The 27,668-nt window shown below is 39.9% G+C and overlaps 1 long non-coding RNA gene across 1 annotated transcript in view; it reads left to right on the top strand.

Annotated features, from left to right (window-relative positions):
* Nucleotides 1-17,346, top strand: part of LOC116270787 — a 30,395-nt gene extending 13,049 nt beyond the window's left edge. The window contains exons 2-3 of the long non-coding RNA XR_004179015.1: nt 16,307-16,426; nt 17,326-17,346. This is a non-coding gene — a long non-coding RNA (uncharacterized LOC116270787). The remainder of the gene's footprint in view (nt 1-16,306; nt 16,427-17,325) is intronic.
* The last annotated feature ends 10,322 nt before the right edge of the window (nt 17,347-27,668 follow it).

Here is a 27,668-nt window from a genome sequence, read left to right as displayed (position 1 = left end):
AGGCAAGGCAATAGATTCTCCCCTAGAGCCTCTAAGTGGAATTCAGCCCTTCAGCATTTTGATTTTAGACTTCTGACCTACAGACTGTAAATGAAATTTTTGTCTTAAGCCACTACATTTGTGATAATTAGAACATTAATAGGAAAATAATAGAAATTGATAAGAAACTAAGACACTATGTTACTGTAAGACCATTTGGCTTCTAGCTACCAGCCTCTGTTTTGCTTTCTGAGACCACTTGTGCCTGTGGCATGCCAGAAGTGCTTGGAGAGTAACTGTCACCACCTCCTCCCAAGGGCTAACAAACAATGACTGATGAGAGCTGGCGAATACAAATCCCAGCTCCCTTGCCCTTGGGTGGAATAACTTTGCAGTGTGAGTTCTACACAAGGTCTCCAAGTTCCCCAGTGGGATTAAACTCCAGGTGCCCAGTGGCAGCGGGGTTGGTTAGCCTGGTTACCAGCTGCCTTCCCTTCCCCTTCCCTTCCCTGTCTCAGTTTCCCAGTGCCCTCTAGGTGCCTCCTGGGATCATCTTCCAAATATACTACTTCTACTTGAATCCTTGTCTCATGGTCTGCTTCTCGGGGAACTCTGCTCTCCTTAGCTGGAATCACTCACTTGAGTCAAATGACTCATGCGAGAACCACCAGACAGTCACAGCATGGAACTTAAAACCCAAATAGACAGACTCTTAAACGAAAGACTGCTCAGTCCTGTGGCAGCCTCCTGACCAAGCTGCTCCCACCTGGTTTTTCTCAGTCTCCACCTGCCTTACGTTCTATGAGCTTCCCAATGAACCACTTTCTCTTAAGTTACCCAAAGTTAATTCCTGTAACAAACTCTGCAATCAAAAAACTTTACCAGGCGGAGAATTAAGGAAGGAGTGAAGGGAGGAGGTACACTTTTGGAAAAACAGAATGGAAACTGTGCCCCGAAAGCAGAAGACACATAATCAGACTTAGTACCGAGGAGACTTGGATAAACATGGGCTTTCAGTGTTTGTCAAATGGAAGACTCCAAGGCATCCATTCTGCCCTTTCTCTGCCAGTGTCAGCCCCTCCCTCAGGAAGGACAGTATCTAGGTGAGGCCACATGATTTTTCCATGAGGATTGACTGAACATGGGATTTTGGTCATTTAAACCTTGGGTCAATTATTTAATGAGCAGAAATGCAGGTGCCCAGGGGACATTCCCTTTCTATTATGCAATGAGTGGGAGTGATGGGAAGCCCTTTTTCTGTTGTTTTGGGTAGACCCATGATGGACAGAGCTCATGATGTATAGGACTTGATCCTTGGTATCAAAAAATAATAATAATAATAGGAGAGAGAAGCACAGCTGTTATCATCAAGAAACCTGTACAAGACTCATTCCTTAGTTTATGGACAACAATGAAATACATTTAAATAATGCAAATGACACTTAGATTCTAGAGACCTGATTTCTAGTTCAACTAGTAACTGTAACCTTTGGCAAGCAACTTCACCTCTCTGTAGTCTCCATTTTCTTCAATTGTCAAGTGATTGGACAATGTGATTACTCCATGGCCTTATCAGTGCCAGTTAACCTATCATGGCCAACTGTTACGGTCATGAAATTAAGTAAGCACATTTCCCCCACTGGCCTGCATGGTGACTTCCTCGTAACACCCAGCCTCCAGCAACCTGGGAGTTTAAAACTAGGAATCTAATTATTTTCTTTCAACAAGAAATAGAGGCTGAAGAAATAGAGGTACAGCTCTAAGCTTAATTTCAATTCCAAATAACATAGACCAATGTTGTAGGTAAATGTATCAGCTTTGAAAGAGAAAAAAAGTTTAAAAAAAAACTTAGTCTTCATTAGGTATAAAATGAAAATATCTCTATTCCCTCCAGAATGCAAGGGCATTTGGCTTCTAAAGCTGCTTTTAAAGAAATATATTCATTCTGGAGATACATAAGCTTACTACTTTCCATAAAATTGCTACTTCTTAGGACTCTAGCTAAAACCTGTGATCTGCTGAACCAATTCATTTAGCAAACATTTTGAGTACTTGCTATACCCCAGACACAGTCAAGTAGTGGAATACAAAGCTATATAATATTTAAAGTTCTTTCCTTGTCTTGGGAGGATACGTTCCAAGATCCCCAATGGATGTCAGAAACCGTGAAAAATATCGGACCCTATATATCACGTAATTTTTTCCTACACATACATACCTATAATAAAATTTAATTCATAAATTAGGCAGAGCAAGAGATTAACGATAATAACTAATAACAAAATAAAACAATTATAACAATATACTGTAATAAAAGTTATGCGAATGTGGTCACTCTTCACAATCTCTTTCAAAATATCTTATTGTACTGTACTGCACATAACTAAAATCATGGAAAATAAAACCACGAAGAAGGAGGTACTACTATAATCTCTTTTATCTGAAAACTCACATCTATTTATTTAGTCCACAACTACATTCTGGGAACTTATTATGTCCTAGAAACAAAGAAAACGGAATGAACAAGACACAGTCTCTGCATTCAGGTGGCTCCCATACCAGTGGCCAAAAGGAAGAATAATGGTCTGTTCTTATATTTTAGAGAGACAGATGTATATGCACAAGATTCTGGTCTAAATTCCTGAATAATTTTACTTTTATTTTCATTTAAATTTCACCAAAATGAAGAACATTGATATCAATTTCTCCTTCCCAAATGACAGTACTTCTTGTGTTCAAATTCCATTTAAGTCCCAGCAAGGTTCAAAAAATAATTCTGTGATCTGTGTAATTTTAGATTTCATGGAACAATACCTGTATGTGATTTGTTAACTCCTCATCTGCCATTTACTAGCTGTGCAACATCAAGCAGGTTACCTCACTTCTCTGTGCTTCCTTTTTACACCTATTTCACATTAAGGTGAGGAGTCGCTACAACAATTAAATGAATCAATTTATGCAAAGCACTTAAAACAAAGCCTGCTGGATACATCCCAAGTTTACAACAAAAGTTAAATATTATTTTTGAATGTTTGAATCTCAGAAATTCAACCAAAATGGGCTACAAACTAATTTCTAAGGACCACACGTCTACTGACTATGAAACTTTCTGTATTAGTTGTCAATTGCTACGTAACAAGCCACCCCAAAATTTGTAGCTTAAAACAATAATCATTGATTGATTACTTCATGATTTCTGTGAGACAAAAATTTAGGAGCAGCTCAGCTGGGCAGTTCTGCCTCAGGGTCTCTCATGACATTGCAGTCAGGTGGTAACTGAGACTGGGGTTCATCTCAAACAGGTGTGGGCTGGAGCAACTCGCCCTGTCTCCATGTAGTCCCCCCAACAAGGCCTGACAAGCATGGGAGTGGCAAGTTGCAGGTAGCCAGACTTCTTACACAGTGGTTCAGAGCTCCCAAGTCTCACGGACAGAGAGAGAGAGAGAGAGAGAGAGAGAGAGAGAGAGAAAGGAAAAGCTATAGAGCTTTTGAGAATCAAGCCTCAGAAGTCACATAGCATCACTTCCATCATAATCTATTGTGGTAACAAGCCCTCCCCCGACCCCTACCCAGATTCAAGGGGAGGGGAGGGAATGTAGCTCTACCTTTCAATGGGAGGAGTGGTTGTCACATTATAAGAAGAGCATGTAAGATGGGAGAGAGATGATAGGTAGCTAGGTGATAGATAGATAGATACATAGATAGATAGATAGATAGATAGATAGATAGATAGATAGATTGATAGAACTTTGTCAGCTTTATTGATGTATAATTGACAAATAAAAATATACCCTTAAAATATACAACTTGATGTTTTGAAAAGTGGATACGTTGTGGAATGATAACCACATCACATCTATCACCTCATATGGTTAACACATTCTTTTCTTTTTCTCCTTTTTGCGGTGAAAACACTTAAGACTTACAGTCTTTGCAAATTTCAAGTACACAATACAGTATTGCTATCGTCACTCTGCTGCACATTTGATCCTCAGAACGTATTCATCTTGCATAACTGAAATGTTGTACCTTTTGACCAACATCATCCTATTTACCTCTCCCTCCCAGCTCCTGGCAACCATTATTCTACTCTCTACTTCTACAAATTTGACCATTTTAGATTCCACATATAAATGAGGTCATGTGGTATTTGTCTTTCTGGGCCTGGCCCTCTTTACCTGGTATAATGTCCTACAGTTTCACCCATGTTTTTGCAAATAGCACAATTTCCTTCTTCATAAGGCTGAATAATATTTCATTGTGTATGTATACATATACAATATTTTCTTTATAAATTCATCCATGAATGGACACTTAGGCTGATTCCTTTGTTAAGCTATTGTGAATAATCCTGCAATGACATGGGAGTGTAGATGTTGCTTTGACATACTGATTTTCTTTCCTATGGATGTATACCCAGAATTGCTGGATCTTATGGCAGTTTGTCTTTAATTTTTTAAGAAATTGCCACATTGTTTTCCATAACGGCTATAGCAGTTGACATTCCCACCAATAGTATACAAGGGTTGCCTTTTCTGCATATCCTCAATTGTCTTATAGCTTTTTGATAATAGTCATCCTAACAGGTATGAAGTGGCATCTCATTGTGATTTTGATTTGCATTTTCCTGATGATTTGTGATGTTGAGCACTTTTTTTATATTGCTGTTGACCATTAGTATAGCTTCTTTTGAGAAATGTCTGCTCAGGTTCTTGGTCCCTTTTTTTTTTTTTTTTTTTGAAATGGTGTCTTGCTCTGTCACCCAGGCTGGAGTGCAGTGGCACGATCTTGGTTCACTGTAACCCCCACCTCCTGGGTTCAAGTAATTCTCCTACCTCAGCCTCCTGAGTAGCTGGGATTACAGGCACCTGCCACCATGCCCAGCTAATTTTTGTATTTTAATAGAGATGGGGTTTCACCATTTTGGCCAGACTGGTCTCGAACTCCAGACATCAGGTGATCCACCTGCCTCAGCCTCCCAAAGTGCAGGGATTACAGGAGTGAGCCTGGTCACTGTTTCCTTCTGGTTGAGTCTTAATACATCTAATGGTTAGAATGCAGGTGCCAGGAGCAAGGGAGCTTTGTTTTGTTTGCTGATGAATACGCTGATGGGCCTAGATAAGTTACTGGCCCATAGTGTGCCCTGAATAAATATTTGTTGAATGAATGAATACTTCAAAGTCCCAATATAAACCACTGGTCCTTACAAGGGGCTTCCCTGTTCTCCTCCCTACATGTGAAGAAAGATCTACCTTCACAGCTTGCAATAATGATGAGTCATCTAAAGACTTCTTTAAAAATAACTCATTTGAAAAAAAAAAAAAATCAAGACTCAAATGGCAGCTTGTCCCTCAGCAGAGCAATCAAGCTCAGGCTGCCCTCTGTGGCTGCAGAGGGGCTCCCTTCAATCCAGAGCCACCAGAGCAATGGAAAAGAAACAGGATAATTGAATTCCTGGCCCAGGCTTAATTGCAGTGTTTGGTCTCTCTTGAGTCACTGAGGAGAACTCTGAAGGCCAATTTGCAGGTTGATGCTTGGAGTCAGGTGTGGGGCTTTTCTGCTAGGAGCGAAACTCAGCAATAATTCAGAGCCTGACTCAGGACCTGACTCTGATCCTATCTTGCTTCTCTGCCTCCTAAGAAGTCTGCCCTGTGCAGGAGACCTGAGGAGAAGAGCTGCTAATGAGCCCAGTGTCATTTTGGGAGCTTTGGGTCCTTTATTGCAAGGCCACCCAGTGGTACTCTATATTCCAGAGCCCAGCCACAGCACCATGAAAAGGAGCCAGAGAAGAAGGCCATTGGTTGTCATGTATTTGTGCAGGGTGAATAGCAAGAGCACCAAGCATCCAAATACGGAAGAGGAATGAAATGAATCCTGCCATCGGTGGCACATGTCGCCAGGCCCGATGTTGTCAGGTTAAAGTCAGGCCATGTGCCACATAATGTCAACCAAATATTTCCAGCACCTGGTTGACCTCAAATTCATAGCCAGGCACACAAAAACACATCTAGACACGGAGAGGGGAACATTGTGCTCACTCAAAGCTGGGACGTTTGTGTCAGCCCTGAGCAAGTGAGCTGAGGGTAGCTATAATCAGACCACTGGGACTTATCTCAGGAGTTTTCAGGCAATGCCTTAACCTTTTTAAAAATTTCTTTTCTTCTTATTGTTCTTTTTTTTTTTTAATAGAGACAAGGTCTCTCTATGTTGCCAAGGCTGGTCTCAAACTGTTGGGCTCAAATGCTTCTCCTGCCTCGACCTCCCAAAATCCTGAGATCACAGGTGTGGGTCACCACACCTGGCCTACCTTCACCTTTTAAAAAAAGCAGAAGACATTTTGCTAAATGCAAATAAATAAATAAAAGCAGAGTAACAACTGGGAAGCCGGCTAGATGGCCTAAGCCATGGGAAAATTCTATTTTCATACAGTGAATTCAAGTTTTTCAGAGAAGTAGAACATTACAGAAAGATCTCTACAACTCATGATACCTCCTCAGCTTTAATAAAGTACCTAAGGAATGTACTAGATGGTGCTGATTTCTTCTTAACTTATTGCAAAAACTCCACATTCAAATTATTTGAGAATGAACTTTTTTAGTGTTTGTCTTAAGGGACAAGACCACTTGAGGGAAATCCGAAATGTCAGATTTGTTCAAGCAACATATACTTGAGGCTGGGCTCAGTGGCTCACACCCATTATACCAACATTTTGGGGGGCCAAGGTGGGCAGATCCCTTGAGCCCAGTCATTCAAGCCCAGTCTGGGCAACAACATAGTGAGACCCTGACTCTACAAAGTAATACAAAAATTAGCTGGGCGTGGTGGTGCACACCTATAGTCCCAGCTGCTTGGGATGCTGAGGTGAGAGGATCACTTGAGTCCAGAAGGAAGAGGTTGAGCCTAGATCATGCCACTGCACTCCAGTCTGGGTGACAGAGTGAGACCCTGTCTCAGATAAAAAAGATATATATATTTGATTTGGGCATATTTTTGAATTGAGGGATGAATATAGATATTTTGAATGCTAAGAATTCATACCTTAAAGGAAAAAAAGAAAGCAATTAACTGAAACCCAGTGGTGAAAGGGCAGCCTACCCTGCTCCCTCCAACTTCCAGTGACTATGAACAAATCTTTCTCTCACTTTCTCTCTCTCTCTCTCCTCTCTCTCAAAAAACAAAACAAAACAAAACAAACAAACAAACAAAAAAACTTATGGAGTTAGGAGTACAAGGGCAATTTTATTACATGGATACCTTGCATAGTGGTAAAGTCTGAGTTTTAGTGTACCCATTACCCAAATAATGTACATTGTATTGTGCTCAATAGGTAATTTACTATCCCTCACCTCTCTCCCACTCTCCCACTTTTCAAGTCTCCAGTGTCTATCATTCTACTCTCTACATCCATTTGTATATGCTATTTAGCTCCCACTTATAAGTGAGAACATGTGATATTTGACGCTCTGTTTCTGAGTTATTTCAGAAAATTAGGGCCTCCAGTTTCATCTATGTTGCTGGAAAAGACATGATTTCATTCTTTTTTATGGCCACGTAGTATGTCGTGGTGTATAGGTACCACATTCTCTTTATCTAATCATCCATTGATGGACATTTGATTCCATGATTTTTGCTATTTTAAACAGTGCTGTGATAATCATATGAGTGCAGGTGTCTTTATATAAAGCTTTCTTTTCCTTTGGGTCGATGCCCAGTAGTGAGATTGCTGAATCCAATGACAAGTCTATTTTTAGCTCTTTGCAAATCTCTTTCTCTTAACGCTTTCATACCTCAGTGCCTTCCAAACTCTGTGAATAGTGGAATCCTTTTTTCAAATGAAAGTTTACATAGAGCCCCAAAAACAAAGAAGTTCAAGGAGAGTGGCCGTGGGAAGCAGATGAGGACTTACGAGGCTGCATGTACCCCAGCTCCTTCCTGCTGTCACCCCAGAACCCCTCACACATGTCCTGGATACTCCATGGAACATAGTTGGAGTGTCTCTGCACAAATACACAAAAGTAATCTTGGTGGAGGGAAAAAATATTTTTTAAGTTAGTTTCACACTTCTTTTTTCAAACTTATTTTTAAAAAAACAGCAATATATCTTTCCCAAGTTTAGTGTCCATTAGGAAATAAAGAGTCTAAATTTTAAGGTATATGTGAATTTCACAGGGAGTCAGACTTAATATTCTCAAAACCAACATCTCTGGGGAAAGCATAAGCCATGGTAAGAGGTACATTTGAGGATCTATAGATAGCTCATGATAGGTAGTGATAATCATTCTATTTTGGACACTAAGTTGTGTTAACCTTTATCCATGAGGTAAATGGGCAGATGGAAAAATCTATAGAGTCATTTAAGTTTGAAAGAGCAAAGAAACTTCAAGTTGCAGCTTCCCTTTTTGGTATTAGTAGGCAGGATAGGTAATTTTTGAGTGTCAACTTGACTGGGCCATGGGATACCCAGATAACAGGTTAAGAATTATTTTCCATTGTGCCTGTGAAGTTATTTACAGAAGAGATTGTCATTTAAATTGGTGGACTGAGTAAAGCAGATTACCCTCTCCAGTGTGGGTAGGCTTTATCTATTCCATTAAGAGTCTGAACGGAACAAAAAGGCAGAGGAAGACTGAACTCACTCTCTCTCAGCCTGATTGCTTGAGATGGGACTCAGTCTTTCCCTGCCCTTAGCTCTCCTGGTTCCTAGGCCTTCGGAATGGAACTGGAACCTACATCATTGGCTCTCTGGTTCTCGGGTCTATAAATGACCACCAGCTTTTCTGAGCCTCCAGCTCTCAGACAGCAGATGTGAAACTTTCCAGTTTCATAATTGCATAAGTCAATATTATATATAGAGAGAGAGTCATGTGCCACTTGATGTTTCAGTCAATGACAAACCGCATTTACAACAGTGGTCCCATAAGATTATAATGGAACTGAAAAATTTCTATGACCTAATAACGCCAGAGCCATTCTAACATCATAGCATAATGCGTTACTCATTTGTGATGATGCTGATGTAAACAAACATACTCTGCTGCCAGTCATACAAAAATCCAGCACACACAATCGTTTACAGTACATGATACTTGATTGTGATGATAAATGACTGTTATTAGTTTAGGTATTTATTAAACTATACTTGTACTGTCATTTTAGAGTGTACTCCTTCTATTTATTTTTTTAAAAGTTAACTATAGAATAGCCTCAGGCATGTCCTTTAGGAGGTATTCCAGAAGAAGGCATTATCATCATAAGAAATGACATCTCCATGAGTATTATTGCCCCTGAAGACCTTCCAACAGGACAAAATAAGGAGGTAAAAGACAGTTATATTAGTGATTCTGATCCTCTGTAGGCCTAGGCTAATGTACAGATGTGCGCCGTAGGTTTTAACAAAGAGTTTAATAAATAATTAATTAATCAATTAAAGCTCACTTTGGGAGGTTGAGATGGGTGGATCACTTGAGGTCAGGAGTTCGAGACCAGCCTCGTCAACATGGTGAAAGCCTGTCTCTACTAAAAATACAAAATTAGCTGAGCGTGGTGGCGCGTGCCTATAGTCCGAGATACTCGGACAGCTGAGGAATGAGGATCATTTGAACCCAGGAAGCAGAAGTTGCAGTGAGCCGAGATTGCACCACTGCACTCCAGCCTGGGTGACAGAGCAAGACTCTGTCTCAGAAAAAGTAAATAAATAAGTAAATAAATAAATAAAGTTTATTGAATAAGGATATAAAGAAAGAAGGTATTTATGTATAGTTGTACAATATTTTTGTGTTTTAAGCTAATGTTATTGTAAAATATTCAAAAAGTGAAAAAAATTAAAAGTTGGAAAAGCAAAAAGTTACAATAAGTTAAAGTTAATTTATTATTGAGGAAAAATTTAATACGTTTCATGTGTCCTAAAGTTTATAGCATATAGTAATGTCTTAGGACTTCTCATTCACTCACCACTTATTCACTAACTCATCCGGAGCAATTTATAGTCCTGCAAGCTCCATTCGTGCTAAGGGCCCTGCATAAATGCACCACTTTTGTTTGTTTTTTTGGTTTTTGTTTTTGTTTTTTTGAGATAGAGTTTCACTCTTGTTGCCCAGGTTGGAGTGCAATGGTGCAATCTCGGTTCCCCACAACCTCCACCTCTCAGGTTTAAGCGATTCTCCTGCCTCAGCCTCCTGAGTAGCTGGGATTACAGGCATGTGCCACCACGCCCAGCTAATTTTTGTATTTTTAGTAGAGACAGGGTTTCTCCATGTTGGTCAGACTGGTCTCGAACTCCCGACCTCAGGTGATCTGCCTGCCTCAGCCCCCCAAAGTGCTAGGATTACAGGCGTGAGTCACCGCACTCGGCCAGGTGCATCATTTTTTATCTTTTGTAGTATATCTTTTTATCTTTTCCTGAACTCTCTCGATGATTAGATATGTTTCGATACACAAATACTTAGCATTGTGTTACAATTGCCTACAGTATTCAGTACAGTAACATGACATACAGGTTTGCAACAAACTATACCATATAGCCTAAGTGTGTAGTAGGCTGCACCACGTAGGTTTGTGTAAGGGCACTCTATGGTGTTCACACAACAACAAAACTGCCTAATGATGCCTTTATCAGAATGTATCAACATCGTTAAATGACACATGACTGCATAGACATCCTATTTGTTCTGTTTCCCTATAGAACCCTAATACAGTAGATAAAATGAGGAAGGTCGGGAAAATTGGGGGATAAGTCAAAGTACAGGAACAAGTTAGAGACACTAGAGGAGACTGAGCAAATCAGACCCACAGCGTTATCAGTTAAGACCCCTTCTGACTATGAGCCCCCGAATGTGGAGATGGAGTCTTATGCATTCTTGAATCCCCAGGAATCAGTGCAGGGGGGCTGCATTTCTTGAAAGATCAGTATTCCTAACTTGATTAATGCAGAACTCACATAAGATTAACTCTGACACAGTGCAGCTGTTGTGTTTTGTTTTTCTCTCTCAAAGGGGTGCACGGTGTGGCAATCACTTTGTTCATATTTTTGAATTTCTTGGAAGTAAAATGAATTCAGGGCACTTCATTAACTTTCTTAGCAGAGGAAGTCAATATGGTTACCTGTAAGTAATTGGTCAACCTGGAGAACAGTTCATGGTTGATTGACCAGCAAGTGAAAGATTTAACATAATGGGCAAAAAGAGTACTAGGGCTGCAGTCCTGGGGGCCTGGGCTCAGATTTCACCTCTGTCACTCACTCCGTCTCAGTACAGATCCCAACCACATACCTCCACTGCTCTGAGCTTCAGTTTCCTCACCTACAAAATTCAAGGCTAGGAGATAATATTTATGTCATGAGCTTATAAAGGTTTTTTGAGAAATAAATCTAAAATATATATAAAACTGGCCCTGCACAGTGGCTCATGCCTGTAGTCCCAGCACTCTGGGAGGCCGAGGCGGGCGGATCACAAGGTCAGGAGTTCATGACCAGCCTGACCAACATGATGAAACCCTGTCTCCACCAAAAAATAAAAAAAAAATTAGCTGGGTAGGGAGGCGCGTGCCTGTAGTCCCAGCTACCCATGAGGCTGAGACAGAAGAATCGGTTGAACCTGGGAGGCAGAGGTTGCAGTGAGCCAAGATCATGCCATTGCACTCCAGCCTGGGTGACAGGGTAAGACTCCGTCTCAAAAAAATAAAATAAAATAAAATAAATATATAAATATATATATATATATACACACACACACACACACACACACACACACATATGTAAAACTTTCTTACATTGAGCCTAGAACATACTAGGAGCTCAACACATTATATCTATCGTAACTAATTAAAAATAAAGAGTATTTTTTCCCCATTAACCCATAGTAGGAATAAATGACAACTAAGTAAAGAAGAGACAAGACCAAGAAAGACCAAGTAAAATGAAGCAACAAGCTTAGATCCTTTAAAGGAGAGCCCTCCTTGTTGAAAAGACGCCTCAGCATATACTCCCACATGACACCATGGCTGTAGTGGGCATGTGCCATGTGTGTGATTACCCAGCTTGTTTGAAGTGGCCTTTCTATTTTTGGATAATTTCTCCTCTTATAAGTCTGCTGCCCTTAGGTAGGAGCTAGAATCACTTATTTGCTTTTTCAGACTTCCTTGTAATTATGGCAGGGACATGGGACCTCAACCCCACTCCATCATATATTCTCAACTTGGACTTGGAAGAGGAAGCAGTTGCCATGGGGAACCCATTCTCTGCTGAGGGTGGCTAATTGTGGCAGAGAGAATGCCTGATTCCGAGGAAGCAGTAGCTGAGATAGCACCCCACAGAGAGTAAAACCTATAGGGTTGGTGCCTGATGGTGGCTGCACTTTGATCTCTTTTCTGCAGTCATTGGTGTCCTTTGGCCATCATTCCAGACTGCATAGGCTCCGTGCCTAATTCTCTTACCCTCCATAATGCTACAAGCTATTCAGTATCTTGGAATAAGTGTATTTTATTATTTAACTGGTACAGTGGATTCTGCTATTTGAAACCAAGAATGCCACAAATTACTTGCACTCAAGACTAGCATTGCATCGCAGCCCAGAAAGGTGTGCTCAGTAAATATTTGGGCAGTAAATGAGAGTTCATAAAAATGAATTACCAAAAACAAAGAGTTTAATGTGTTCAGAAAACTGGGACTTAAAGGCTATGATGCATTATAAAAAGTTTTCCATTTTGGAAAATGGTTAATGCAAAAATTTAGGAGAAGTCATGAAAGACTTTGTGCTTTCCATTTTACGTGCATTATGTCATCAGATCAACTTCAGTTATGTAGAACTTGATGACTCAAGTACCACCAATTTGTTGCTTTTAGTCACAACACATGCTCCAGGTGCTATTGTCATAGACAGAAGGGCACTAGCAACCATCTGTAGTCTATACTCTAACCCAGAAGGTAAAGATGTAAATAGTGTGGGGACGGGAAAGAGTTTTCTGATTGCCTATAAGCACATCAGAATGAAATAATTTATTTATTTCTGTCCATTAGTCATCATGGTTTAAAAACAACTGGTCATTAAAGTCTTCATCATTTTTATTCAACAAATACTTATTTATTCAAGGACTACCAAGTACCTGATACTATGCTAGGGGGCCAGAAATAATTAACAGTTAATAATATATCACCTGCTACTGGTCTGATTACATTCAACTCAGAGTGTTCTCTCTGAAATTGCTTAACAGAAATGCAACTTGGATGTTAACTGAAGTCTTCTAGCTCCTTAAGGCTTTGGTAAGACTGACTCAAATCTCTGTGCATGTTCTGGAAAGTTACAAATCCTCACCCAACCAAAAACATTGTAAATTCTATTTCCCTCTGGCTTCCACTTTCAACCTTGTGTGAATTATACACTTTCCATTATATACCTTGGGACTTTTTTCACCAAAAGTGAAACTCGTAGTTTTCCCCTGACTACCACCTCCACTACCAAAGAATCTCATTTACGTAAGACCTTTATATGTATAGTGATTTGGGGAGAGACGGATGTTTATATCACAGCAATGCAAATAACTTTGAAATGAATATTTGCTATCTGAGCTTCAAAATCCTTCTATTCTCTTGCAGTAAGACTCAGCCACCCATCACCTCTATTTCTCTTTCCCTTCTTTTGGTCCCTGTATCCCCTAATTCTCATATATTTCTATATGGCAAAATAGCTAAGAAATCAGGCTTTGGAACCAGGCCTCATGGATTCCAGCTCTACCCATTATAATTCGTGTGCCCTCGGACAAGTTATTTTAGACCTGTGGGCCACATTTTGCATGTCTGTGAAATAGGAATCACCGTAGTTTACAAGTGATTTGTAAAGTGAGTTAACGTATATAATGTTTTTTTAAAGTGAGTTAATACACATATGTAGCTTCTAGCACATATGAGTGCATGCAAGCATTAGGGCTTTCATTATTGTTAGTATGGAGGGTTCAATTATCTTCTTTATTGGTGCCATCACATGGACTAACCCATCTCACATTCTGGCCTGAAAAATGTTTGTAACTAATTTTTCTTCCCTAAGAGGAATTTTATTCCTTGTGCTAGAGCACTATCTGTTATTGGCCTGCATATAAGGGCTCAATTAGCAGTACAACCAAGTACTTGGTTTTGAAGGCAGATGGCCTGAGTTGAAGCCTGGAACCACTCCTTACGACCTCCCCCTCTGCCCTTTAAGCAACTCATCACTCCTGATGCTTCAGTTTCTTCATCTATTAAAGGGGGAATGATAATATCACCTATTCCAAAGCATCGTTTTGAAGATTAAATAAGTTAATACTTTGAGAAAGTAAAAATTAGCTTGGACTGAGCAAGTAAAACTGTCTGGCATTCATCAGGCTTGGATAACAGACAAAAGATAAAAACAGCTGCAAGGTTAACAGCTAATGATATTTCTTGCAAGGACACACTGCTGTTGTAAAGCGTCATAAAACCCTCTTCACTGGGTGACAACTGCTTTCTTATTTACTGAGAAATTTTGTTCTTCAAAATCATAGACTATCAGAAATTTGATGTTGAAGTCATATCAGTATGCATGAAGCATCTCACTCTTTGATTGTTTGGTTGCTTGGTCTGGGCTTTGGTTTTTTTAAACACACATTTATTATCTCACAGTTTCTGTAGGCCAGAAGTCTGGGTGGGTTCATTTGGCTCTTCTGCTAAGGGTCTCACAATGTTAAAATCAGAGTGTTGGCCAGGCTGCACTCTTTTCTGGAGGCTCTGGGGAAGAATGTTTCCAAGATCATTCAGGTTGTTGCCCAAATTCAGTTCCTTGCAGTTGTAGGAGTAGGGTCCCATTTCCTTGCTGGCTGTGAGCCTGCTGGTCTCTGCTCTTGGAGGTTTCCCACAAAAACGTCCCCCTCTTACCTAGAAGATTGCAGGCACTTTAACATTTTTTTTTAAAAAGCAGCCTGGAGTTACGACTCATGTGCAGACCTTCAAATAAGAGGTTTCTGGCTGCAATATTTTACATCTACCTTAACTTTGGTATTTCAAAGTAACTAACACAACCTTAACAGGACCAACCCTGGGTCTACTTTGTGTCCAGACCTAATGTTGGTCCATCAAATATGGCCCTGCTTTGCTTTGAGTCTATCAGAATACTACTTCAGTTAAATCTTGCCCAAAAATCCACCTTTCTCCAAAATCCTTTATTTGGTAAGATGTCCCACACTTCCTCCAATGTGTGCTCTCCCTCATTGCAATGAATCAGCAACCCAACTTAGTGGGACTAGGAGCTTGTCCCTGGTGGTCTTAGACTGATTGAGCTGGAAGAACTTAAATTGCTTTGAACAGAGACTGCCAAGTGGCAATACTCAATTTAATCTTATGTATAACAAGAAATACAATGATAATAACTATTACTAGTAGTATAAACTCTGTGGGTGAACGCAAATAAAAGGACAATGATGCTGTGCCAAGGATAGAAGCTGCAGATAAGGCAGTTGGAGAAAACAAACAAACCACCATGTACTGTGTCTACAGAAATCCCTCAAACTGCAAAGATTTTCCCAAGGCAAATTTCCACTTCAGAAACGTCACTCGGTGTGACAATACCCTCGGTGCTGGTGGAAGAGGTTTGGTCCTTTGAAATGCTTTTTCAATATGCAACGTGGTTTTATGTTAACACTTCTGGACTATGAGTTGGAACAATTAAGCCACAGTAAGACTTTAAAATGGATTTAAAATCAGCCCCAAGATTAAGTAGAAAGATAAATTAATCTTAGAACTGTCTCTCACCCTTTCTTACTGAAAATGTGATTTTAAAAATATTTTTGGTAATAATTATTGATAATCCTAGCATAATGTAAAAGGCCCTGGGCTTTGGGGGATATTTTTGAAACATGCCAGAGGTTGCCCAGAGCATCCTCCCTCCCGATCTTTCTGGCCCATTTAGGTCGTATCTCTCTCATCTGGACAGTTAATCTTCAGTGTTTTCCAAATACTCAATTTACAAGGATTGAGTCATTGTCTCACAATGTTTGGCATCTTAATAGACTCTTGATAAATATCTGTTTGAATAAATGAGTGGGCTCTGATATGTGCTTCAAACAGAATACCACCCTCTAGAAATGTAAGTATGAGAGAAAATGCTGACCTGGAAATTATAAAAAGCAACCAGACAGCAGTGTAAAAGTAGTTCAGACATAAGAGGACAAGACTTGCCCTAGGGCCACAGAACAATAAAATGTTTCTTATTGTTTGTCTGGTTTTTATTTTGTTTTGTTTTGTTTTTGCTGTTGTTGTTGTTTGTTAACTCAGTGCAAACAGAGCAGTTAAGCTCACTTTAATTGGCTAAGTCCATCACTCCTTTAGTTTTCAGGTCAGTTATCCCACCTTCCTTAACTTTATGGGTATCTACCAGTAAATGCTTGATGGATGAGTTTCTACAGTGTGTTCGGTTTGTTTTCAACCAAGCTCTATTCAGACTTACGTGTAAGTACATTTCTGATACTCAATTTTTAATCTTCTTAAGCTAACAAATAACTATTATTCACAGCAAATACTTAAACAAATGTCTGATTCACCAGTATGCTATTTAATGTTTTCTGTTGCTGTTTGGTCATTTATTTAAGTGGGAAACATTTAGGATGTAACAAAATACACAAAGAACGGTACAGTGAACACCCAACTTAAGTAATAAAACAATGATCCAATTGAAATCTCTGATTACAGACCCATCTATCCCAAGAGGTATCAATAATATTTAATTTGGGGATTACTGTTTCCATATATTTTTCTAAAACATTTGTAATTATCCATTTAAAAGTTTATACAGTGTGTTTGCATATTTTAGTCTAAGTATAACTGGTATGATAATTTATTTCCTCCCCCAAAAAATGTTTAATCAATAATATCGTTTTGAGGTTTATCCCTCATGATATGTGTAACTCCTATACACTATTCTATTATATGACATTATATGAATATACCTACAGTTTATTCCCTCTTATATGAGTAAGTTGTTTTCTTTTTCCTTTTTCCTTTTTTTTTTTTTTTTTTTTTTTTTTCTATTATAAAAAGTAATGTTATAAGAATTCTTATACAGGCCTTTTGGGGGCTATGTGCAAGCTTTCTATGGTACACAGTTAACAAGGATAATAAAGATACTATTACAGTTACTACAACAACTACTACTAGTGATAACAAGGCTAACTTTTATTAGCCTATTTGTTTTAAAGTTACTATCTCATTTAATCCAAGACTTATATGAAGTAGATACAATTATTAACTCCAACTTACCAATAAGGAGAACATTTTGGGGAATTATTAGCTGTAGAATGAACATTTTCTTTCTTTCTTTCTTTTTTTTTTTTCTTTCTTTTTTGAAATAGAGTTTTGCTCTTGTTGCCCAGGCTGAAGTGCAATGGTGCGATCTCGGCTCGCTGCAACCTCCACCTCCCAGGTTCAAGCGATTCTCCTGTCTCAGCCTCCCAAGTAGCTGGGATTGAATGAACATTTTCTATCATCTAGAAATATTACCAAATTATTTTCCTGGCTTCTTACAAAAATGTATATTTCCATCAGGAATATATACAAGTTCCCGTTGCTCTACATTCTCACAAAAACTTAGTATTGGCAGACTTAAAATCTGTCTTCAAATGTGTACATAGAGATAGATGTAAAGAGATACAGTCACTGACTGAAACATAGATCAAGAAAGACTAAGGAGGTAGATTGAGATTGACATAGGAACAAATCAAAAGAAAGGCAAGCCTATGGAAGGAAACTGGAACATTTCACCCCCAAATATACTTTTTTAGCATATTTCAAGATGGATACTCAGAGGGGCTGCAAACCACAGGAATATCTTGAAATACTGTCTTTTTGGGGCAGAGTTTTGCATCTGGAAAGGAAATCTGCACTAACGAAGTGAACAGCAGATACAAACAGGTTTTCTCTGAGGCCCTCCTTGTCTCCTTATCCCAACCTAAGAATGATTAGCTCACAGAAAAAAGAGACTAAAAGTCTGAAACATTTAAGGGTCTGCCAGAGAAACTTCTATCACAGGCTCCCATCTATTCTTTCTGAGGGCAGCTCTGAGATTTGTCATCTCCATAGCAAAGCAGCCATGGCTTCCTCCCTTACTCTCATCCCACCTCCCTCCCAAGAAACAAGTCTCTATTCTTTCTGTAACCTCCCAATGTAACCTCCAAACTCAGCCATCTGGCTCTTGTTTGAATCTCATACTTGGTCATACTGGCCCCTGTGTCAATATGCTCTTTAATATATTTGTGTCCCACTTTTTCCTATTAATCTGTCTATTGTTAATCTGTCAGTTTGTTTTGTAGACTCAATTTATCAAGCCTGAAGAAGGGAAAGGAAAAAATTTTTTCTCACCCTACATTATTTCAGGAATTAGGAAAGGTGGTCAAAGTAGTTAGGAGTTGAAAACTCAACAAAAACACCTTATCTAAAGCTTGACACCTAATTGATAGTCTTATACATACCTGTCCAAGCAATAGAGTCATACACATGCTAATTCTTCATTTTCCCAGCACTCATTCAGCTGTCAAAGACTACAGGGGGATATCTGAATTAAAGATCAGAGAATAGAAAATTCCTTTATCTCTAACTCTCAATTCTTCCCTACTTTTAACATTATGACTTTTCAATAGATGCTGTGTCCCTAAGCACCTCTACTCTCTCATTTTTGTTATGAATAATTCAAATAGCACAGAGCAAATCAATAACACTCTTTTTAACCTAAAGTTATCACTTTTCACCAGCATTCTTTCATTTTCTTTGTTTCCTCTAGGAGAAAGAAATGTTTGTTATGTATGCTTGATCGATGGGCAAACACTCCCAAACTATGAACACAAAGAGATTAAAGGCCTTAGGACAAATCAGACAACTGCACCCCCAAAAAAAAAAAAAAAAAAAAAAAAAAAAAAAAAAAAGTATATAACTTACTAGGCCATTAGAGACACTAATTTTCACTAGTTCATTAGCATTAACTCTCTAAGACCAAAGGAACATTAAGGTAGCACCAACTGGAAAATCTCCAGAGTGTGAGAAGTAAGCTTCTCACTGTAGCTACTATAGATTCCTTCCTCATCAAAGGGCCTTCTGTATTCAGCAGATTGTAGAAATGCGGGTACTTTTGTAGGAAAGGTATGAAAACATGCTGGACCTGATCAAAGAGTAATACCTGTTTTACTAAAAAATGAATTCAGGCCGTAAAATGCTAAGATAGGCTCTAACAATAAAATAAACTATGTTTTATTTATGCATCCAATGTTTTTGCGGCAAACTCCTTTACACACTGAAGGACTTGAAGATACTATCACCTCCATAAAACATAATGCCTTAATTCTCAAGGAGATAATTTTAGAGCTCTGGAAATTCTGGGTTCCTATTAGAGTTGATTTAAAAATTGTAACTGTCTATGAATCACGTCCTCTGATCTTGCAACCCCAGAAAAAAGCATTGCAGTAATAACAACAACAACAGTCTCCCTTCTTTCATTTCTCAGTCCTATGCCATTTTATTATCGCCTCAATTTTTAAAATACCAACCACGATTACCAGTGGAAAATACTGAGAATATTCAACGTCTCTTTCTGGCACTCCAATTTCAAAGACAAGCCCTCGTTTGGTGCCACCGTTACTGATAAAACCACTTCAGCTCAGGGATGGGAGAATGTCTTGTTACTTCCTCTTCCTGAAGCAAAGTGAACATGTTTCATTTTAGATCCTTGGTTATTGAAAAGGTTTGCAAGCTATTTAATGATCACAAACCGGCTCTTATTCTTTCCTAAGGTAGACAGAATCTTCCACTGTAAATTTCAAACAAAAAGGAAGACTTGTCATTTTAAAAGATATTTCTCTCCATTTGATTCTTGATCAAACCATGATGTAACTATTCTCCATTAGAAAATTGATTCTGAAGCCTTTTAAATTACCCCATGACTTACTCATCGCTATAATTCGTGGTTCCAAGAATACTCAACAACTTCTAAAGAATATTCCAACTAGTAGTTGAATTTTTTCTCAGAAGACAACGTCTTTTAAAATAATGTAGTGTGAAGGTTAAGATATCAGGAGGTATGTTGTTATGCAAAATGTGTGTATCCTGAGACAGATGTCTGGAGGAGCCATCTAGAGCTTGTCGGTTTTTGTTTTTGTTCTGTTTAAAGACGGAGTCTCACTCTTGTCGCCCAGACTGGAGTACAACGACACGATCTCAGCTCACTGCCACCTCCGCCTTCCAGGTTCACACTATTCTCCTGCCTCAGCCTCCTACGTATCTGAGATTACAGGCATGCACCACCATGCTGGACTAATTTTTGTACTTTTTTAGTAGAGATAGGGTTTCACCCTGTTGGCCAGGCTGGTCTCAAACTCCTGACCTCAAGTGATCCACCCGCCTCGGCCTCCCAAAGTGCTGGGATTACAGGCATGAGCCACCGCGCCCGGCCTTGTCTTGTTTTTAAGGTGTTTGTGAGGAGTGGGAGAGGTCCAGAGAAAGACCAAGGTTTGGCGGGTGGGAAGTAATGCAGAGTGACAAAAGAAAGGGAGAGGAAGCAAGGAGGAGAAAGAACAATGTAGAGAACAGAAAAAGAGTAGACTGCATTTCATCACAGCTCCCCCTGATTAATGAATATGATAAGAAACTGATAATTCTCCATAAGGAAGCATACAATTTTCCTTTCTTTAGCACATTTGAGATCTATTTCTTTGGAACTACACTAAACTCCAGAATATCGGTATGGATATATCAGTATTCAAAATATCAGTAAGGGAAAAGTTGCAGCACTAAATAATGATTTAATTTTAGAAAAAGAACTGGCTATGCGCACACACATACACACACACACACACACATACACGTCTACCAAAATAAACCAAGACTTCTCCTGATCTCAGCTCTCTTCTGTGCGGTCCATTGGCTGTAGGACATAGTCATTGTAAGAACAAGCGACTGTATTTCAGATACAACTGTTAAGTGAGATAATACATCCACAATTATCAGGAGCTGACAATGGGAAATTGACATTATTGGCCATTGGTGGATTACTCCAGAAACAGACCCCGAGATAAGAATCTAAAAGGGGTATTTAGCTTACTGGGGTGATAAAGGAAACACCAGGAAGAGGAGTGGGGAAGAAGGACAGGGAGAAACATCATCAATAAAGAATGCCTTGTCAAATCAGCTGTCATAGAGCATGCCTGGGGAAAGTCTGGGGACAAGTACAAAACACAGTGCCTCAGAATTAGATTATCTAAGCGGGGATGGAGCTAGGGAATGTATACACCAAGTTCTATAAGTCACTGGTTAAGGGCTGCTTGGATGAGGGGAGGAGATGCATTATTTCCCAGTCATCTCCAACTGGCAAAAGAAAAGCCTCAGGCAAAACAACTCAGATACTGGCAGGTGAATGTGGGCCCTGGGCCCTGTGAACTGTGGCTGCAATGGCAAAGGGGTACAGGAGCATGACACCATCTGCTTACACTCATGCAGGGACTCAACACTGCTGAGTATAAGGAAAGAATTGCCCCACATTTCACAGAGCACCTGATTGAAACATTGTGGGGGTCATCTCTTTCAAAGGCAGGCTATTAAGCCCCAGGAGTCAGAGGACAATGGAATTTGATGTGACCAACTCAGTTTGCTTTCTACTCTCTAGCAAGATGCCCAAAGAGAACATGATGAAGCTTCACTCAAGTTACAGAGCTTGGACATGCTTTGTCTTTTCATTTCTCAAGATGGATCTCAAGTCATGAAAAGGTGTCCTGTGTTCTATAATTCCCATCTTGCAGAATCCTCACATCACACTATGTGAGCAAACATCCAAGCATAGGATACAACATTTGGCTGGTCTTTCTCACTGGTTCCTGGGAGGAAACCTCTAAACCCTTGGGATTTCTTGAGTAATAGGCATGTCTATGTTATTCATGAGGGGTGTATTGGACCACACTGAGTTTGCACTAAAGAGGTGATTCATGGAGGACCCTCAATATCATTTCAGGATGGGGTATCATGCTGCAAAAACCAACCACATTATTAGAAGACTGGGGTTTTGAGCCACATGATATCAGTCCAACTTGTTGAGAGAGAATTGGAGCTGAAGATTGAGTGCAACTATGTAGACAATGATTCAATCACACATGCCTATGAAATGAAACCCTAATAAAAGAAATCTGGACACCCGAGGCTCAAGTGAGCTTCCCTGGTTGATAATTAAACATTGATGTGCTAGCGGAGGACAATGAGTCCTGAGGACTTGTAAGTTTCCCACTTGGGACCCTACCAGACATCACTGTGTGCATCTCTTTATTTGACTATTACTCATTTGTTTCCTTTATAATAAAACTCTGGTAGTAAGCATAGTGATGTTCTTAGTTCTTAGTTCTAGCAAATTATCAGAAATGGCCTAGGAATTCCCAAGCTTGCAGCTAGTGTCTGAAGTGAATTTTGTCTTGTACAAAACTTTGTTCTTCACTTGAAAATTTGACCTAACTTCAGATAGTTACAGTCAGAATTACACTGCATAGCCCAAAATGTTATGCAATTCATCTAAGATCTTTGAGCGCTAAAGGGAGCAGAAGTTAACACAGGTCTTCCTTGCTATAATTATAACTTCACCTGGCTGAATTTTGGGCTATTTCAGGAAAGGTTCAGGCGAGGTTCAGGGAAAACTCTAGTAAAAGCTGGCTTAAGATATTCAAGAATAGTATGAAGTACGTAATGTTTCCAAAAAAATAAACAAAACTTGTTTCAATAAATAATTATCTATAAAGACAGCATGCAGATACAATTATGCTTGAATCTGTTCTTAAACTCCTGTAGGCTAAAAGTTAATCTAGAGAACTTTGCTGATTCTTTTTTAAAATTAAATATTGACGAGCTTGAGTTTTTCCTTAGAGCATCACTAGCATTATGTTTCGGGATTTTCACAGATTCACTGATTTTTGTTTCACTTTCTTTAGCAAAAGAACATGAAGTACGTCCTCTTGCTCACATTAATCTCAAATGTGCAGAAAAAATAATATATTTTTATTTATCTATAATTGGCTTCATGTTTCTCACAACTACCTGCCTTCTGGGGGGTGTGTGGGGTATCTGGGGTGTGTGTGTGTGTGTGTGTGTGTGTACCTTTTTATTTTGTTGGGGAGAGTATAGATGATTTGTATAGATTTTTTAAGTCATCTTTTTTTAAAGTATAATATATATACAGAAATATGGGTGTAGCTGGGTGATCTGTCCCAAAGTAAACACACCTGCATAATCGGCACCCAGATCAAGAAACAGGGCATGACCAGCCCCCCAGGAGCTCCTGTGGCACCCTATCTTGGTCAAGATGGTAGGGGGTGATACAAACTTTCATATCTGCCTTCAGAGTCCTTGGTGGTGGTCTCTGGGGCAGAGGTCATTCTTCTGCCATCAGCTGCTGACATCTGTGGCCAGTGTAACTGAGCAGCACCCATCAGTGGTCTCTGCTGACTGGGCCCCACATCAGCTCTGGTTGGTACTGTGAACCCCTCCCTCCTCAGGAATACTATGGTGATTCCCCTGTGATTCTGGCTTATGTGGTCACTTGGCAGCCCTGCAGGACAGAACCTACACTCCATCACAGTGACACCCTCTGGAAGGATCCTCCACTATTTTCCCAACTATTTCTCCTTTCCCTCTTGGAGAAGGGGAGTTAGGTGGGGTTGAAACACTTTGTTTCCGCCATGCCATGCCCAAACTCAAGCCCTCTCTCCTTCTGCCTATCAATGCAGTACCATGAAAACTGCTTATATGGGACCACCCTAGATTGGGGGCAGGGCATTCTTGGAAGCAGTTGCTTGTCTTGAGACAGGAGACTATCAGGACTCATTTTGTCTCCCAGTGCAAATTGGAAACCTGCCAAAACTGAAACTGCAAGTGGCAGGAAAGCAACCTTTCACTACCGCCAAGACACTACCCTACTGCCGTGCCATGACAGTTTACAAATGCCATGACAAACCCCAGAAGTTACCACCCATTTCTATGGCAACACCCAGAAGTTACTCCCCATTTTCTAGTGATTTCTGAATAACCTGTCCCTTAATGTGCATGTCATTAAAAGTGAGTATAAATACCACTGCCAGCATCCCATGCAGCTACTCTCTGTGCACTGCCTATGTGCTAACCCTGAAATCGCAGAACTATAATACAACTGCTTCAATATAGTTCCTTTCTTCCACCACCAGCTCTCTCTTGAATTCTTTTGTGAATGAAACCTGTTCTACATCAGTCTTAGAGCAACAATTAGATACTGCTGTCTACTTGCTTCTGTTCTTGCCTAACACCAAGTTGACAATGACCATATGCAGAGACAGAGGCTTTCAGAGTCCATCCAGTATAATGTAGAAGCATGCTGCATTCCCAGCTGGATGAGCTTAGGAAAACCTGACCCCGCCACAAGATCCAACCTCAGCTCAGAACAGATCTCAGGCACCTGACGTATTACTCTCTCCATTTCCTTTCCTTCTTTTGACTTTGATCTTATGGGCCTAGAAGCATGAGTCTTCAAACTTTCCTTTATTCCATATCATATCCTTCTACTCCAGGACATTAACTCTCCTGCCTGAGCTTCTTTTTCCTTCACTTGGTTTATCTGTCTTCCATCCTAGTGGCCATAAACAAAAACAGTATCCTCACTACCTTGGAAAAAATATTGGTAAGAGTCCTCCAAAGTTAGGAAATACTTTCCGACCCAATAAAACCTGATTTTCAAGATTCTGGCCTTATAGGAGGGATAAGAGAGATGTTATATTTCATGTCAAGAGCTGAATATTACTTTTTTCTCTTTAAATATCTTCTGTAATAATCCTAATCCTAATCTCATCACTCCATTTTTCTCCTCTGAAACCAAAGAAATAAAAAATGAAACTGCTTTAGAAAGAAGAGGGGAAAGCCATATACACAGAAACATACAATTGAAAAGCATATCCACATAGTTTAAAATATCAATCACACAAGAGAAAAAAATGCATTAATGTAAAATATACAATGAATGATTTCAGCCAATATGCCTGCGTGTACATAGTACCACACTTGGTAACTAATGAATTCTAATTCATCAACTTTAGAAGCACTGGGTTAAAGAACTCTGAAAACAAAAGGGAGATAATAATGTCTTGCATTTATGTGGTTATACATAGTTTATAAACTGTAGTGTTTTATAGTTTATGAGATACTTTTGAACACTTGCCTTATTTTAACTTCACACGACCCCTGTGGGATATGTTTTACCATCTTCATTTGGATGCCTAGAGTAGTTCAACTATTTGTGACCCACGTACTGCTATAATGTGAGAACAAAAAAACAGTGTATTCTAAACACGTCTTGCTTGCGGTTCTAAAGGTAGAAATGAAATGGGTGTTTGGGGCAAGCTGTCTTGTTTTTCCAAAGAGATATTTTTATCAAGTTGTTTCAGTTGTTCAGGTGATAACAAGCACAAGCCCACTCCATGTGCCCTAGAAGCACCCAACAGGGGAAGTAAGCTACATGCCAACTGTGCATGCCTGAAAGAAGTGCCCTACTTAGGAAAACGTAAAAGGCCACCATCTTCCCAGCTTCTTAGTAAAGTGCTCCCCTTGAAACTATTGTGATGTGCGTTGACACTGTGTTTTCTAGACAGGGATCAGAGGCAGGGGTTGTAGATTTCCCACTCTGAAGACCATTAAAAGCTTCAACTATCAAAATGGGAAGCAGAGAGGTTCCCAGAGAAGAAGAAGCTCTAGGAAATTCTAGGAAAAGGGTATCCTGGTATTTTATCTTAAGTTTCCCTTTTCGGCATTGCAATTCCCTTGTGTTATCGAGAGTCAAAGAGGTACATTGAGTTCAAAAGCTACGTATTATTTGTTCTTGGGAAATCATCTTTTGTTTAAGGCTTTGGGAAAACGGACCAGAGATGATAATTATGAAGTAGAAAAGGGATCACAGACTTCAGGAAGGGATAGAGGGAGGGGATTGAGCTTCAGCCTGGAGCAAGAGATACTGAAGGCACAAGTGGACCCATGGAATCTTCCAGTATTCCTCAGGGTTCCCAGAAACCTGCCAGCACCCATAAGGGGCTCAGACTTGGGACCCCTACACAGTAAAGAAAAGGGGGCGATATTTTTTGGATCTGTGTCTCCAACAAATCTCATATCAAATTGTAGTCCCCCATGTTGGAGGTAGGGCCTAATAGGAGGTTATTGGATGATGGAGGCAGAGTTCTCATGAATGAGTTAGCACCATCCCCTTGGTGCTGTTCTTATGAAAGTGAGTGAGTTACCATGAGATCTGGTTGTTTAAAAGCATGTAGTACCTCTCTCCTTCTCTCTCTTGTCCCTTCTTCTGCCATGTAAAATATCTGCTCCCACTTTGCCTTCCACTATGAGTGAAAGCTCCCTGAGGCTTCCTCAGAAACAGATGCCACTATGCTTCCTGTGTAGTCTGCAGAACTGTGAGCCAGTTAAGCCTCTTTTCTTTATAAATTACCCAGTCTCAGGTATTTCTTTATAACAATGCAAGAACTTACTAATACAGAAAATTGGTATCAAGGAGTAGAGCATTGCTCTAAAGATACCTGAAAGTGTGGAAGCAGCTTTGGAATTGGGTAACTAGCAGAGGTTGGAAGAGTGTGGAGAGCTCAGAAGAAGACGGGAAGATGAGAGAAAGTTTGGAACTTCCTAGAGACTTGTAAAGTTGTTGTGACTACAATGCTAATAGTGATATGAACAATAGAGTCCAGGTTGAGGAGGTCTCAGATGGAGATGAGGAACTTATTGGGAACTGGCGCAAGTCACTTTTGTTATGCATTAGCAAAGAGGTTGGCTGCATTGTGCCCCTGCCCTGGGGATCTGTGGAGCTTTGAATTGAGAGTGAGGATTTAGAATATCTGGTGGAAGAAATTTCTAAGCAGCAACGTGTTCGAGGTTTGGCCTGGCTGCTTCTAACAACCTATGTCATATGCACGAGGAAAGAAATGACCTAAAACCAGAACTTACATGTTAAAGAGAAGTAAAGACTAAGTTTGGAAAATGTGCAGCCTGGACATGTGGTAGAAAAGAAAAGCCCATTTTCAGGTGACAAATTCAAGTAGGCTGCAGAAATTTGCATAAGAAAAAAAGAGCCACACAGAGTCTTCATGGGGCACTTCCTAGTGGAGCTGTGAGAAGAGGGCCACCATCCTCCAGACCCTGGAATGGTAGATCCAGCAGCAGCTTGCACCATGCATTCGGAAAAGGCACAGGCACTCAATGCCAACCTGTGAGAGCAGCCACAGGCACTGAACCCTGCAAAGCTGCTGGGTTGGAACTGCCCAAAGCTTTGAGACCTCTCCCCTTGCACCAGTGTTTCCTGGATGTGAGACACGGAGTTAAGGGAGATTATTTTGGAGCTTTAAGATTTAATGACTGCCCTGCTGGGTTTCAGATGTGTGGGGCCTGTAGCTCCTTTCTTTTGGCTGATTTCTCCCTTTGGGAACAGGAGTATACCAATGCCTATACCTTCATTGTATCTTGGAAGTAACTAATTTGTTTTTTATTTTACAGGCTCATAGGCAAAAGCGACTTGCCTTGTCTCAGATGAGACTTTGGGCTTTGAAGTTTTGATTTAATGCTGGAATGAGTTAAGACTTTGGGGAACTGTTGAGAAGGGATGATTTTATTTTGCAATGTGAGAAGGACATGAGATTTGGGTGGGGCAGGAGGTAGA

This window comes from Papio anubis, chromosome 16, assembly GCF_008728515.1.
Source record: "Papio anubis isolate 15944 chromosome 16, Panubis1.0, whole genome shotgun sequence".
NCBI lineage: Eukaryota > Metazoa > Chordata > Mammalia > Primates > Cercopithecidae > Papio > Papio anubis.
The sequence above is the reverse complement of the archived record's forward strand: the minus strand, read 5'-3'. Positions and strand labels throughout refer to the sequence as shown.